At 37.8% G+C, this 16,969-nt stretch overlaps 1 pseudogene; it reads left to right on the forward strand.

Moving 5' to 3' along the window:
- Positions 1-4,390: 4,390 nt before the first annotated feature.
- The window catches only part of LOC134223081 (uncharacterized), a 72,631-nt pseudogene continuing 60,052 nt past the window's right edge, over positions 4,391-16,969 (forward strand).

The following is a 16,969-nucleotide window of genomic DNA, read 5'->3' on the forward strand; positions in this document are numbered from 1 at the left end:
CTAAGTGCTGGAAATAATCTTTTCACCTCATACTTCATTCCTTATCACTACTTTCTTCTAAAACACCCCCATTTTCCATAAATTTGCGAAATACCACAATTTTCCATACATTTTATCGATTTCCAACTACCATTCTTCCATGAGCTTATGGTGAAAATTGTGAAAATCTCAAAACATAGAGTAGCGGGTTTAACAAAACAGATAGAAATGCCGGTATCGCCACTCAGTGACGAGTACCGTAAACATGGTGCACGGAAGGTTGTTGTCTACACTTTTTACGGCTGCTGCACCCTGGAAGTAAATGTCATCGAAGTAAACAGTCGGTCCCTTATTGCATTCTAGCAAAAATTCCGCTTGAGGCCCTTCCTAAATATTTTAACAACAGCCACTACACCTGATGGTATAATTGCAATATTTCCATTATCAGACGACAGGTGGTGTTGCTGTGTGTTAATATCAATGTAATATTGCATATACACTAGTGACATCTGCTGTTCGATATCGTAAGCTTTCAATGTTCCTTCCACACACACGAGGTGGAGAATAGTCTTGAAGAAATTGAAAGTATACAGCTAGAATTTAGTATGGAGGTACAATGAAATCTCTTTTATTGTTTAGAGCTGTAAAACAAGTCGTGGGTACAAAAAATCTAAAAATTATTTGTTGCTTTTTGACCTAGCTTTCATATTGATGCGATGCGTAGTTGATGAGAACGGATGATTTGTCCATACAAGGAAATTCATTTTACTTTAAATGTTGTGGCGCCATCTCGTTCAAACAGTACCTTTGTCTTTGCCTTATTACGATCAAATGAACTATTCAATAGTGGAATTCGATTATTTCTGAGGTTTTTTGATAGAAGCAGGATTACTTTTTCACAAACTATTTGAAATTGAAATATTTTGAGCAGTTTGGAAAATTATTTAATTTCCAGTTTTCATGTGATTATACGATAATTTCGAGGCGCGTTGATTTTAAGCTTCAACAAACTCAATACTCACGATAAATTTGGTTGCGCATGTCATTCTGTTGTATGAACTACTTAGATAATTCTCCATTTTGAACATCAAAACAGAAACATTATTTTCCACACATCAGCTTTACATTGGGGACATTGATATCTAGTGAAAATAAAAACAAAGGCAATGGAATGACAATAAATATAATCCATAATATGAAAATGAAACAGTTTTATTGTTACTCTTATGATGGTCACGACAACCTCTTATAGAGTATCAACAAATTCAATACAATGTTTTATTGCAGTTTTATTACTACTCTTAATAAGGTTTTAATAACTTCTTCTAGATTTGGTCCATTAGGCTGGAAGGCTATCTTAATAATGTTATGAAGAGGTTTTGGTGGAGTTATAAGTTTTATTCGCAACTGGTTATGAAAACCTCTTATAGAGCATGATAAATCTTAAAATGTTACTTGGGTACTGCTCTATGCTTCATCTTGGAGGACAGTAGCAGCAACAAAAGTAAACTCTGTTTACCTTTGCTACAACAAACCCAGGAGATGACACTATCTCAGGATGGGGTACTGCCCGCAAGTCCAGATGGTCACTATTCCGGACTTATCCGCAACCCAACTGCTATGTTTAGCAGGGATGCGGTACGGGTTGGACAGCAAGGCAACATCAGCAACATCAACTGAGCTACTTACATGACCGAACCCGTCTGGTTCCCCACCGGATGGGTGTTTGGTCTGTGCCAGAACCACAGATCAAACACCTCGGGGCGGCCTGGCAGGTGTGAGCTTTGTAACCTTCAGCTCCACACCTCCGGCAAAGCCGACTCCGATCAGGACCTTGCAGCAGGCCTGAGGTTGTTGGTTTGCGCCCACCGAGCATACCGACCAACCCACCTTCAGCTTGGCCTTATCCAGTACCTTCTTGGCGTCAGCCACAGGCCCACAGGTACTTGAAATGAGGCAACTTGCGTTCCAGCATAACCTTTCCGAAACCGAATCGCGGTATCCTGGATTTCAACGCCACGCTGATCTCTCGGTGCAGCTATCAGCTCACTGGCTTCGGTAATTTCGTCCAGGCCTCGGCATTGGATTACCTCTACTGGGCATAGGGCTCTCAAATGAACCGCATCACCTAGCACCAGTTGGCAAAAGAAACTTTTTACGTGGAATTCGCCCTTCTGCGTTCTGCGGATGCAGTTGACATCATCCCCTAGGCCAGTGAGCTTTTTATTGGCCCCGCAAAACCTTCAGAACGTCAGCATAGATCAAGCTCTTACCATCAGCCTTGACGATAATTGCTTCGCCTCTGTCATTCCTGCCATAGCCGTTGGAAGGTGTGCCCTTTCTGCTACGGGCACTCCCTTTCTTGGCCAATGGCGCCTTCACCTCCTCTGCCGCTTTTCGCTCCTTCTTCGCCTTTTTGGGATTCACAACTTCCCTCCAGGGCAGGCCTTCTTCCCGGCGAACTTCGGTAGTACTCGTAGAAGGAGGAACTGGTTTTCGTCGTTCCTTAGGGCCGGCTACCTGTTCAACCTTCTCCCGATGGATTTTAGTAGCCTTCTTCTCATACAATACCGGCTTGGCGCTAGCTCCCTTTAGGTCAGTTGCCATACTGACCTTACTAAGCTTTGGAGTTGCTCCAGTAACAGCCATGCGATTGTGGAGTTATGCAGGCTGGCTTTCTGCCAGCTGCTTTTCTTCCGTAAGGACTCGAATCTTAGACTCGGCTTCCTTCCTGGCCTCCACCGCTTGGCTCACCGCCAACACTTTCCCCTCGGTAAATTGGCGGATCTTTCGTTCCGCCACCTTACTTGCCGGCAGCAAGGACTTCCACTCCTGCTTAGCCTCTACAACCATGCTGCAGAGGATCAGCATGGACTTCTTAAGGTGCTCACTGTACTTTCCACCGTTGTCCTGAAAGGACATGATTATGTCCGTTACGTCTGTAATTACCTCCATTTTCTGGCCTCCACTCTCCTCAGGGTAGGGTAGTCCATCTTGATTTCGATGGGCGGCTCCTCCGACCTGCCAGGCACTTCTGGTTGTAGTAGTTGACCCTTGTTTGATTGAAAGTTAAAGATCAATGTGTCCTAGAAACTAGAAATTGAAAAAAAAAACACTTTCTTACTTCGGAAAAGTCATTGTGACGAAAATGGTTTGAAAAATGAAGTTTGCATCCCTCCTTGAAACTATTCTACGAACTGCTACTGAAAACTATTATTTGATGCATTCGATGCTTAAGCAACGATGCTCTAATGAGAGACCGACAGTTTACTTCAATAAAATTTACTCTCAGGGTGTAGCAGCTGTAAAAAGTGTAGACAACAACCTTCCGCGCACCATGTTTACGGTACTCGTCACTGAGTGGCGATACCGGCGTTTCTATCTGTTTTGTTACTTGCTTATCTATGTTGTGGAATTTTCACCATGAGCTCATGGAAGAATGGTAGTTGGAAATCGATAAAATGTATGGAAAAATCAGGTGTTTCGCAAATTTATGGAAAATGGGGGTGTTTTAGAAGAAAGTTTTGATAAGGAATGAAGTATGAGGTGAAAAGATTATCTCCTGTACTTAGTTTGCACTAATTAGTAATTTTATGGTGATGAAATTTCGATTTTACTACCACTGAATAAACGCCATCTCTTGCATTAAACTTTTTAACTGCTACCTTATTCAACGCTCCTTTTTCTATATTCTCGATCGAACCAAATTTCTGGGGATCATAAGATTTTGATAGATAAGTCATAGACAAACAGACGTAACACCAAAGAAAACTACCTCCTTACCATCCTTAACCATGAATTCAGTTGATTGCGAGTTTCACATGTAAAGGCCATGTTTGACATGTTACACTAGCGCCTTCTGATTACATTGTCGTACTAAACTTCATTTTGTGCAGTATGCACGCGAGGTGGTAGTAGAGTAACTGAGCGATAGGTTTTTCAGGATAATGTTCTAGCTGTTATTTCTGTTTGTCTGTGCATCGTTTATAAAAATACTTACATGGAGGAGTATCACTTTACAATTGCAATTCAAATTATATAGTGACTTGATAATAATTTTAACATTTTTATTTTGAATCCTGTCAACTTTTTTTCCTTCTGTATTGCATCAATAGTCTACATCCCTTCAGCATAGAGCATAACAGTTTGAGCGTTACGCCTTACCTAACTGATTGTTTCTTCGAACTAATTCAATGTGCGAATGCCGTCAACCCCAATATGTTAGCTCTGTTGATTCCCCGTACAACACCACTTCATAATTAGAAATCATTTCATGCTTTACAATAATTAAAAGGAAATACAAACACAAAGTAATGTTATAATTATCATGGTTGATATAATTACCGGCTTCTGGTCTCGCCCGGATCTCATGGCTACGACGACGGAGGAAGACGAATAGCTTAATCTTGACATGGAATTGGCTTGCAAGTTGAACCATTGCAGCAAAGGCGTATCCCAATGCGATGTAGCGGCTTCCGTTCGGCCGCCGCCCGTCTGGTTGGATCACCCAGACAGCAACCAGCAATACACCATCAGCTCCATAATCATTCCAATGGGAATGCTTCCATGGATTCATCTCTCATCCGGGCTGCTGCTGCTGCTGCTGCTGGTTAGGTACGACGAAGAAACATGACGTGCATCAGCAAACATTTCTAGGCATAGATATGGGCATTCCTCGGGCCGGTGTCATTGATGACCCTTTCTTCGTCGTCGTTGGATAGATCACTTTGTGTAAGTAGGACTTGATGTAGCATTTCCAACAAAAAGTGAGACGGAACTGGGGAGAATCTTATTCAATAGCAACTTCCTCAATATGTCCATCCCTGAACGATGCTTAAGGTTATGGTTATTTGATGTTTGCATGATGCTATTGCAGCGTAATGGTTGCTTCACATTTGTAGCCGATATGTTTCTGTGATTGATTATAGCAACGATCCACATTATAACTGACGACGGTTTGTTACTCAAACATGATACTGTCTCAGCTGATTATAAGCAAAGTAAAAGTTTTAAACTGAAAACATTTCTTTCAACGCAAGAACCATTATCTGGTATGTTCCACTCGATTGAATATTTCATAAGCTGGCTTAGTTGGTTTAATTTATTATGTTTTTAGCATTTTTCACATATAAAACATTTGTGATGGCAGAATCAGGGACTACTAAGTACTTTAGATTTAGATTGTCCAGCTTCTTGCAAAATCAAAACCGAAAACGGCCCCCCTTTTCTGTAACGCTATTGCTGCTTTCCAATCTGTTGGTGGAATGCGTTAATCTCAGTCGAGCATTTCTCCGGTAGGATCTTCAATTCACTTACCGTTTCCTACTTCACCTCAAACTATGTTCGTGCTTTTCCTGCCAATCTGAGCATCATCAGTACCGGTAGAGGTTACTATACGAACCGAAATCCCATTCCAAGTACGTACTGTTGACGTCCGGAACGGCGGTGTGGGGATGTATGGCAGTAACTGCTACTTGACAAGCTGCTACTTCTGTTCGACCAATCCGATTGCCATTCGGCAGAGCATGTTCATCTTTTTCATCATCATGGCAGCGCCAGACCAGTCGCAGTCCAGCGCAGTGTGCCATTGCTGCTTCTCGGAACTACATGGATTGAAGCCCATCCTCAGACGTGGGGTATCAACTCTCGGTCGGGTAGCCGGCCGGTATGAACATAAATGATTAATGATCACATATTATTCTTTAATTACTCACTTTTGTCTATGTGTCCGGTGACTGCAGGGGAAACTATGGCTCAGCGGGAACGCCTCAACTTACGTCCTCTCCTCAGATTGGTGAACATTTGGACTTTATGTCTGGTCGGATCGAGTGGGTGGGTGATTTTGCAGGGACATTCATTCCAGGAAATGCGTCAGACATTGGGAACACGTACCCGCTGTGGCTGTGAGTGGCAGAAACATTATTGGGGGAAGATTGAATTGTTGGGTGGATTCACCATAATTAAGATTTTCGGGAGGATATTAAACTTCAATTTTGAAGAGAAATGATCTTTGAATTACTCGTTTTGGAAGGAGACACTACCGAACAATTTGTTTCGCTTTTAGTAGCTTTAGACTAGCCTGTTAAATCGTCAACATTGTATCATATGGGAGACTTTGATAGTCTCATTTATATTCCTCCCATAAACCATTGGAGATTACGAACGTTTAATGGCTTTACAAGGCCCTCTTTTTATCCCACGAGCACAAACTCCCGCTTGCCTAGAGGAGACCCATCAGCCGGTAATGAGCAGGAAAAATGCCCCAACATTCCACCGATGGAGTGCCGATCTGGCTCGGCCGACGTTCCCTCGGGAGCATGGGTCTCATCGCCCCATCGCTGGAGTGAGCAGAGGCTAAGCAAGACTAATTAGTCTCTCTAGTTCCTTTCACGTCCCCTCACTTTTTTATTGTTATTACCCCCGGAGACTGTGCGCTGTACTTACTCTCAAAACAAATAGATGCACCGAGAAACGAAAAATAGCGTTTAATTATTTCTTAATTGCGTGTCATAAATTATGCAAGAATTTTACATCGATCAACGGATACGGTACGGGAGAGTGGATGCAAGTCTCTAGGGTCAAGCTTCAAAGCGTATGTTGTTTAGCATTGGCATCTGATTTCTACGAGAATGGTTAAATTACGATCAAGACGATGTTTTGTCGGATCAATTTTTATTGCGGTTGATGGACAATTCAAAACATAGATAGGTTGCAAACTTGCAGAAAAGATGGAATGTAAAATAACAAACTAAAAATTAGAATATAAATAGATTTTTTTTCTACTATACAAAAACATATGTCTTGTTATTGATTTTTTGATCAAGTTCGAAGGTGAAGTATTAAAAATAATTTAAATCGATAAATTGCTTATTGCAGTGAATTCTGCTGAAAATAAATATAAAAATTAAATGCTGTGCACAAAAAAGTCTACTTCACTTTTTTCGCACTTATCCTTAACCGATTTCCTCAGAATAAGATGCATTCGACTGGGAAGCGAATGGCACTGGGATCGGCTGTGATCGAATGAAAATTGGCTGGATCGCACTACGGGCTTGGAAGTTATGGCCAAAATATAATTTTTGTCTTTCTCGTATACTAAGTATACGTGAAGACTGATGGCTTATGTTCCATCGTTTCCTATTGAAAATTGGGCTGATCGGACTCAAGGCTTGGAATTTTTGGCCAATTTACAAAAAAAACAATAGGACGTTTTATAAACGTTTTATAGGAGGCTCGGAGACTCATTTTTCATTCGCAAAATATATTTCAAAAATTCATTTATTTTTAGGACACTTAGTCTTCTTCTTGTTAATGGCATTACATCCCCACACTGGGACAGAGCCGACTCACAGCTTAGTATTCATTAAGCACTTCCACAGTTATTAACTGCGAGTTACCATTTTTGCATTCGTATATCATGAGGCTAACACGATGATACTTCTTTGCCCAGGGAAGTCGAGACAATTTCCAATCCGAAAATTGTCTAGACCGGCACCGGGAATTGAACCCAGCCACCCTCAGCATGGTCTTGCTTTGTAGCCGCGCGTCTTACCGCTAGGCTAAGGAGGGCCCCTTAGGACACTTAGTCTTAACCTATTTTCTTACAACAAGTTGTATAGGTCAGGGAGTTCTGTCTTATTGTTTCCAATTAAAAATGGGCACAGAAGTTATGGCCAGAATACAATTTTTTTAATTGCAATATGCGCTTCGAAAACTGTCTCATTTTATGGGCATTTCTAAACCGATGTATTGCAAGGAATTGGATTTGAGGATACTGTCCTATTGCTTTGTATTGAAAATGACTATTCAAATTATATCCAAAATATCAGAATATAAGCAAACTCATTTTTCAATCATGATTAAATAAGGCAAAGCCGCGTTGTCGGTACCAGTTCTATTCTGCTGCCACGTATTTTTCCATGAATTTTAGAAAATGTGAATTCGTAACCCAAGCAGCACAGAGCGACCGAAAATGGTTGCAGTGATTGAAATGCAGGGCTGGAAGCGATCAATGCTGCTCAAAATAGTGACTTAAGTGACCAACGTTGACGAAAAAAGAGACCGATAGTAACTATCGTTTGCACAACAAGTGGCCATATAATGACTGGCAATCAGTATTCAAAGAAACTCATTACCACAGAACTTATGTTCGATTTATAGCAAGGCAAAATCTTACATGATTCAAATCATCCAAATGACTCACCTTACGGTAAATGGGTGAAACGAAACGACTTTGCATGAAAAACACAAACTTCTTTAAAATTGCAAACGAGTTTACTTGGGCGTGAGAACTTGATGGAATCTATGACAAAAGGTCGAAAGGACAAAAGGTCAAAAGACAAAAGGTCGAATTAAAACAAAAGGTCGAAAGGACAAAAGGTCGAAAAGACAAAACGTCGAAAAGGACAAAAGGTCGAAAGGACAAAAGGTCGCAAGGTTCAAAAGGTCGGAGATACAAATGGTCGAAAAGGACAAAACGTCGAATGGGACAAAATTTCGATCAAGAACAAGTTGATAGCAAGATGGGTGATGCATTTAACTTCAAACAGAAAAAACAACACACTTGTCTCATTAATCAAAGTTGAAAAATGAGCCATTTTAAAAAGAAGGAGAAATTACTATGAAACAATATTATGAATGTCTAGATAGTTTTGTTAGAGATAAAGCAAATGGAAATGAATAAAACTTGTATTGCGCGAGACAGAGTTGTTCTATATAGTTTTCAAAAAATGCCCTTTTATTTTTCACTATTTTTAACAATTAAATAAAATGCATTCAATGAGTGCAAATAATAGATATCAAGGTTTTATAAATGTCACTTCGATCTGTCAAAATAAATGCCCCATTTTGACAGATCGATGTGATATTTGGAAAACCCAAACATTCATCAAACATTCACCTATTAGTTGTACTTACTGAATGAATTTTAATTAATTGTTAAAAATTGTGTAATTTTGAATTTATTGATCTTTTGTTTCTTTCGACCTTTTTCCCTTTCGCCCTTTTGTCCCTTTCGACCTTTTGTCCTTTCGACCTTTTGTCCTTTCGACTTTTGTCCCTTTCGACCTTTTGTGCTTTTCGACCATTTGTACCTTCGACCTTTTGTCCTTTCGACTTTTGTCCCTTTCGACCTTTTGTGCTTTTCGACCATTTGTACCTTCGACCTTTTGTCTTTCGACGTTTTGTTTTTCGACTTTTTGTCCTTTCGATCTTATGTCTTTCGACCTTTTGTCCCTAACCCAACTTGATGAATAAGATTTGGAATGATTTTACCAGTAACACTTGTTATTGTAGAAAAAGTAATCAAAATTAACTTGAAGTTAATAACTAGGCAGAAAGTTACAAATTGTTACACAGAATTATATTTTTAAACAACAATTTTGCAGCAGGTTCTACATTATTGTGGGAAACAATGTTTTGTATGACTTGGAACTTTTTCGTAACACCTCTATTTGTGAAATGCCTTTTTATTATGGTAAATAGTATGGTATGGTATGAAAATAATTGCTAAATATCGAATTATTTCGACTCACAAAGCATATAAATCTAAAAAAAAGTCCCTCTGTTGGTTTGAAAAACTTTTCAAAATTGAAAAAAAAAATGTCATTTAGAAAGTAAGACTTTTTCCAAAGATAGCATTGCGAAATCATGAAATATATTTACATTAATGGACAAATAAGCAGAGAGGGTAGTAACAAATTAAAATATATTTGTTGAGAATTAAGGCTCGAAATATGATGTAGAGCAAAACTTTTCATTCGTCTCAAATATAGAAGCTGGGGTTTCTTATTCTGAATACATATAAGAATTTTGGTAAACCATAGCACAGATCCTGCCGGACAATTAATTGTTCGTAAATATTTTGTACACGCTTCTAAAGTTTATTAAGAAGCAGTTCCTTTGAAATAACAAACGGTTGTTCAAGTTCAAATTGTAAAATTTCAATATATTTTAGATTCCAATGTTATTTTATTTAAACTTTCAAAGTTTATTCATTTATCATTAGAATGTATTTTGTAAAATCCTCAAGTACTGACCGTTTGATCATTTGAGCAGTTCTTCGCTTACTTTTGGTTTATTTGAAAAACCAGTCACTAAAAAGTGACCCGCTACCAGACCTAAATGTGACTTAATCTGGTCACATATAAGTTGCAACAATCTTTGAGAAGCATGTGTGCTGCTAGGGAACTACCTGGTGAAGTATCAATAGAATATCAAGTGTCATCGACAAATACAGATTGAAGATTTTCTCAAGTCACGCTGCTTTGGCACATAAATATTCCAATAAAGCGAAGGGGAGCCACTTCAATGTTCATAACAGTGAGCGTTTTTATTTACCCTAATTTTTTTGAATAATATTGTTCATCACTTTTTTTCATAGTCGATTTTTTAGAAACAAATTAGTGTGTGAGTTAGAAAATGACGAGTTCTTCTTTAATCATAACAATTCAAAGTTGGTTTCCGACGTAATTCACTTCAAGTAATTCTCACTATACGCAACCATGAATAAGATTTGAACTAATTTGCTAATGACCATTTGTTGTTTTGAGCGAAAGTTATCAGGTAATTCATTTTTCTATTCTTCTACTATTACCCGATGATGGTAACACAGACCAAATAATAATTCAAATATGATGTAGTTTGTCAAAAATGCTTTCTACATACGTTTAAACATTCTTGGTTTTCTAAAAAGTGATGAAAGTAATTATGATGCTTATAGTCTGTTTAGATTACGAGATCTATAACTCGGTATAATATTAAACGACAACTTAACATCAAGATACTCTTTATCATAGCTTTATTCTGATAAAGCTTGTAGTCGGAATCAGAGATGCCAGATTTGAAGACATGTCTTCAATTTGAAGACATTTGAATCTCTGTGAAGACATTTATTTCGTGAAGACATTTTGAAGACTTTTCAAAATATTTGAAGACTTATCTACTTATTTGAAGATACTTGAAGATAATCAATAAGCCAGCGAGAGAAAATATAATTTTATTTCTTAGTTATGAATATACTTCTATATGGACGTTTTCATGTATGTATTTAATAGATTCACTTGGTCATAAATCGCATCGGACATCGTTCAACGCCATAGCTGAGGATTCCTTGCAACAAATGTACGCATGAGTTAACATGAAATACTTTCCGTTTGTCTTTTGCGAACAAAATATCACAAGTTAGTCAAAAAGCCGCTTGGTGCGGTTTGGCTGAATCCCAACCATATGTAAATTATGCAAAAAAAATACAAAAATTATAATAGTCTTTGGGGGAAGCCAGAGTAAACGCGACGCGACAGTGTAATTTGACAGCCTGTTGATAATGATTGTTATTCTTTTACGTGAGTCGCGTTGCATCGCTCGTCGCGTTTACTCTGGCTTGCCCCTTTGTCTGGGGCTTATAATCTCAAACCTAAAAATACATTCACACTAGCTGGCTGATAAATGCAACGCATTTTAGACTACATGCGCACTTAACTTGGAGATAGGCGCTGGTTAAAAAAATCCCGATGGCGTGTATGTAAAAAGGTATTTTGATCATCACATTGGAAAGCAATGGCCGATATAATCTACGGCAAAAATATATTGAACTCTTTTATGATTTGATTTCATCTTTTCAATCGTTGAGCTAGAACCTGATCTTTTCTAAATTCCTTACGAATTCTTTTGATTTTTTCGGTATGTCCATGTGACTTTCGTCTAAATATTCGATGGGAAACTCTTTGAATTTTCAGTGAATTTTCAAAAGAATTTCCGATGAAAATAATAAGGAATTTCTTGTCTATATTCAAGAGAATTGAAATTCAGTACAAAATTTATATTTAATAATTTCCGTAAAAAAAAAAGAAAATCCTCCAAAATTAAAACGGAAAATTCATCTTGATTTCCACAATTCCCACAATAAATCCCTTTTAATTTCCACAAGAAAATTGTCTCAATTAATTTTCATAAAAAAATCTTACGAATGTCAATAAGAAATTGAAATTATGCTGGTGTTAAATGGATATTTCTCATAATTTTCAAGGTAAATTTCTACAGGAAAATCTACCTAAAAGAAATTCAGAGGAAACTTGCTACACACTTTTGTTAATTTTTTTTGCTTGAATTCTTTGATTATTCTTCTAGAAATATCTTTGGAGATTCTTCCAGTATTTACTCTGCGAATTCCTCTATGAATTTCTTGAAAAAATCGTCCTGGTATTCTTTCTGTAATCCCTCCAGGAAATTGTCCGGAAGTTTCAGGGATTTTTCCGAAAAATCCTCCAGGAATTCATTTGGAAGATCCTCCAGAAATTTCTCCAGAACTCCTTCGGTAGTTCCTTCACGAATTCCTCCAGTAGTTCTTCCAGGTTTTTTTTCCAAAAGTTTTCCCGGGATTGCGGCGGAAGCTCCTCAAGGGATCCCTCCGGAAGTTCTACCTGTGGAAGATCCTTTAAGAAAGTTGCCGAATGACTCTCCAAGAATGCCTTCGGAAGTATACTATGAGATTTATCTGGTATTTCCTCCAGGATTGCTTTCGGAAATTTCTGCAGCAATACATCAGGAAGCTCCTCCAAGAATTCATCCAGAACTACCTCCAAGAATTTCTCCAGAAGTTTCTTCAGGAATTCCACCGGAAATTGCTTCAGTCATTCCTCAGGAATATCCTTCAAAAACTCATCAGGAAAATCCTTCAGGTATTCCTTCAGAAAAAAAAAATCCGGAATTCATCCTGCAGTTTCTACAGGAATTCCTTCTTAAGTTCCTCCAAGAATTCTTCCGGAAGTTCCTTCTGAACTTTTTCCGGAAGTTTTTTCAGTAAATCATTTGGATGTTCCAACAGGAATTCCTCGGGAAATTTCTTCAGGAGACTTCCAGAAGTAATTAGAAGCTCCATCCAAAAGAAGTTATAAGAAGTTCCATCAGGAATTTATCCGGAAGTTGATCTGGAAATTTTACCGGAAGATCCTTCAGAACATTCTCTGGGTGTTTCTTCAAGCATTTCACAGTAAATTTTGAATCCCAACAGGGTATTCTTTAAAAAAAATTGGAAGAATTCCACGTGAAAATTCAGTTAAAAATCCGACTCAGTACAAAATCCAGGGGAAACTCGTTATAAAAAAAAAAATTATTTTTAAGCATATTCTCTTGAACTGTAACAATTTGTATGTTAAAAAAATAAACATTACATCAGTAAAAGAAGGAGATTATTGAATTTATAAACCTATTGAATTTTGAAATTTCTCGCTAATAATCGTAATTTTAACATTGAAGACATTTGAAGACATTTTTAAACGACTGTGAAGACATATGAAAATATCTTCTGGCATCCCTGGTCGGAATAGGCTCTCAAACAACATTCTCAAAACTTTAAAGCTCGTGTGATTTTTTTTGGAACTCGTGTAATATAAAAGTACATTATTTTTAGTTTCTATTCTTTAAAAAATGGACGCATTCACGGACAGACGGTTCCTGATTGATTATTTGTTAACAATTTAACTTCAAATGAGATAATTTTAATTCTTCCCAATAAAATTACCATAGCATCATACCGTAAATAAATATCCCAAGTAACAATTTCAATGCTTGTTGGATTTATTTAATTCTTATAGCGGATTTATGACAGCAATCACCAAGACTAGAGGTTAAGTTTTATTGGCGTTCTTATTGCTATCAATAAACCTCTCATAAATCTGCTGAAAAAGCTTCAAACGTCAAGTACTGATTGATCTTATGGGCAGCTCTACGGTTGTGACGGAGAGCGTATTAAGTCATATTCTCAAAACTCGATCAAAGCCATAATTTTTGGCCGTAATGTGGTCGAATAAATAACCCCAATAAGAATATTTGCATTGCAACGAGTTTATTACGGTGTTCGATGAGAGCAACGTTTTTCTGTTCGATATGCATGATGGCCATATTGAAAATAGAAAAGCATTTCCAAGTCAGTGAAATTCTTTACTGAAATTCACTTTTAGACAATATTTACACCTCGTAAAGGACCTTTCAAGCAATTGGTTATAATTACAAATATATTGGTGAGGAAAATCAATAGATTAAGTGGATATTTAGGATATCGATGTTATAATTATGTCCAATTTTATGGCCCAGAACTACAGAGTTTTGTCGGCGCATAGTGCCCAATCTCATTTTTTTACTAGGTTTCACAATAAAACTGAACGCGCAGTTCGTTTAAATGAATATACTTTATGAAAAAAACCTTCATAAATATATTCTGTTTTTGTCATTTTTATCTACAATCCATTTTGTTATTATTTTTCTGTGATGTTTTTTCTTTCTCTTTTTCAAAGCAACCTTTTTGACAGCTGCCGCAGCCAATTTCCCTTTTTTGCGGGTGGCTTAAAAAGGGTTTCCAAATATGCTCTTATAATAGGTTTATAGCGGTTATCAAGAGTGGGCCACTTGGTCATATCTTACTCTTATAGTGGTCATCACAAGGTCGTCGTGTGGTAGCGGGTTTTATTGTGAGTTCTTATAATTTGATCTTGAAAACCATTCAAAGAGAGGAATAAAGCTTAAAATGTTACTTGGGATGTGATGACCCGATTTTAAGCATGTTTTTAAGCATTAGTCCTGCGCGACACAACGCCGAATATTTTTGCAACGCCGGCTAGTAATAATAAGTAAGGTAATGAATTTCGTACATTTTGTTTAAAGTTCATTTTTACCTGTAAGTTTATTCTATCGGGAATACATATTTTATGTCTAGTTCATATTACATTTATGTACTTCCAAGTATCCAGAAACTATTGGATGGTGACAAACCCACAACTGTAACTAGCATTGAGCATATTTTGCTGTACAATTAAGGCTCCCCAAACCTAAGCCCCATCGCCGCGATGACGACAACTAGTCGCCACGACTCTATCGTTGGGTCGCTGCAGGCAATACTCTATTTACGCTTCCATACCAGCGGCGACAGAATCGCTGTCGCCAAACGATAGAATCACGTCGCGACTGTCGTGTCGCATGTGTTTGGGGGAACCTTTATGCTCAGGCAAACATATACATATTTTTTATAAGGTGCGTCTCATTTCCCGAATTGAACTAAAATTAAATTTAAAAGTGAAAATATTTAATTTGTGAATAATTTACGAATAACTCTGCTGAAACAACTAGATCATATTTGGAAGACATTGAGTTGTTTTTGATAGATGTCTTATCGGTTTTATTGATGTCTTTGGTGTTTTGGTCTTAAATTATTTTTCAGAATTTCATCAAAAATTACAATCAATTAAATTTGTAAAAACAAAAAAATTTGTAATTCTCATAAGCTCCTTCTTTCTTCTTGCATTTCTTGCGTTTCTTCAGAAATAATGTTAGTAATTCCTTCAAGAAAATTTTCTGGAAAATCATCGGGAAATCAACCGGAAATTCTTTTTGAAGAATTCATCCACAAACTTCTACAATGATTCAAAAGGAATTCCTTCAGGACTAGTTTCATTGTACCTTTTACTCCTTCGATAATTCCATCATGAATTCCTTATTGAGGAGTATACTGCAGCTGTTCCTAGAAAACTTTTTTACAGTATACCCTTAGGAATTCTTGGGGAAATTTCAAATTAAATTTCCGAAGCAATTTCCCGAGAAATTTCTTGGGAAATCTATCTATTATTAATTTTTGGGGCCCTCCTTAGCCCAGCGGTAAGAAGCGCGGGTATAAAGTAAGACTATGCTGAGGGTGGCAGGGTCGATTCCCGGTGCCGGTCTAGGCAATTTTCTGTTTAGAAATTGTCCTGACTTCCTGGGCATAAAAGTATCATCGTGTTAGCCTCATGATATAAGAAGGCAAAATGATAACTTCACTTAGAAACCTCACGGTTAATAACTGTGGAAGTGTTGAATGAACACTTAGCAGCGAGGCGGCTCTGTCCCAGTGGGTGGTGTAATGTCAATAAGAAGAAGAATTTAGAGATTTATAGAAGGTGTCTGGAAGTAATTGCCACGGACACTTTTGTAGGAACTCGAAGAAGATAAGGCAGGAAAATTTGTGTAAGACTATCCAGAAGCGAAAGTTGGGTGGAAGTACCTAGAAAAAATAGGAGACTTTCGTAAGGAATTTCTGTTAAAGTTTCTGGGGTAATTGCCAGGAAAATTTAAAAAATAAAATCTCCGTGGAATTTTCGTATGCATTCTATTTCTAAAGGAATTTGTTCAGAACCAGAAGAATTTCGCAAGGAATTACTGAAAAGTTCCAAAACGATTTCATAGGGAGCATCTGAAAGGAATGTTTTGGGAAATACCTGGAGGGATTTCTGGGTTAATTTCTGGAGGAATTTATGGATTATAAGAGGTTTTTGATGAAAAATAATATTTCCCGAAGAATTCATAATAGACAGTGGATTTGGATTAGATACGTATTGTTTTCTTGGCTTAGCAGTTGTGGAGCGAACTATAATGTTCTTGTTCCGACGTTTCTGTCCGTATTTGGGACCTACTTCAGGGATAGAGAATTGATCGCTTTAGCCTGTCGTGTTTTACATTAGATTAGATATTTTATGTGAGATTCGAAAAGATTTCAGTGGAAATTTGAGGAGTTCTCAAAGTAATTTATGAAGAAGGAGAAATTCATAGAGAAAAAGTGACAGACATTCTATGGGACTATTGTCGTAATAAAATCTAAGTAATACCCAGGTACGTTTCTGGAGAAAGTCGCGGAGAAAATTGGAGGAATTGCTTCAGGAACATCCGAAATTAAAAACGTGTGGGAATCGCCGAAGGAATTATCTGAGAGACTTTCGGGCGAACTCCCCGAGGAACTTCTGAAGAAGAGTGCAGGTATGTCCGTGTTTGGTGTGGGGCGCAGAATGATAGCGCGGGTATCCAAATGTCCCGTTTTGCTGTGCCGGCTGGTAAATTAATAAGAAAGTGGAAACAATCAGTGCGGGTTTGTTCGTGTTTTGTATTGGACGTGTAATGATCGGAGATCGCGTCCAGACAAGTCGAGACAAGAACGATCGGCCGGTCATCAAACTTTTGTTCTACTTTG

The sequence above is a fragment of the Armigeres subalbatus genome, chromosome 3, assembly GCF_024139115.2.
Source record: "Armigeres subalbatus isolate Guangzhou_Male chromosome 3, GZ_Asu_2, whole genome shotgun sequence".
NCBI lineage: Eukaryota > Metazoa > Arthropoda > Insecta > Diptera > Culicidae > Armigeres > Armigeres subalbatus.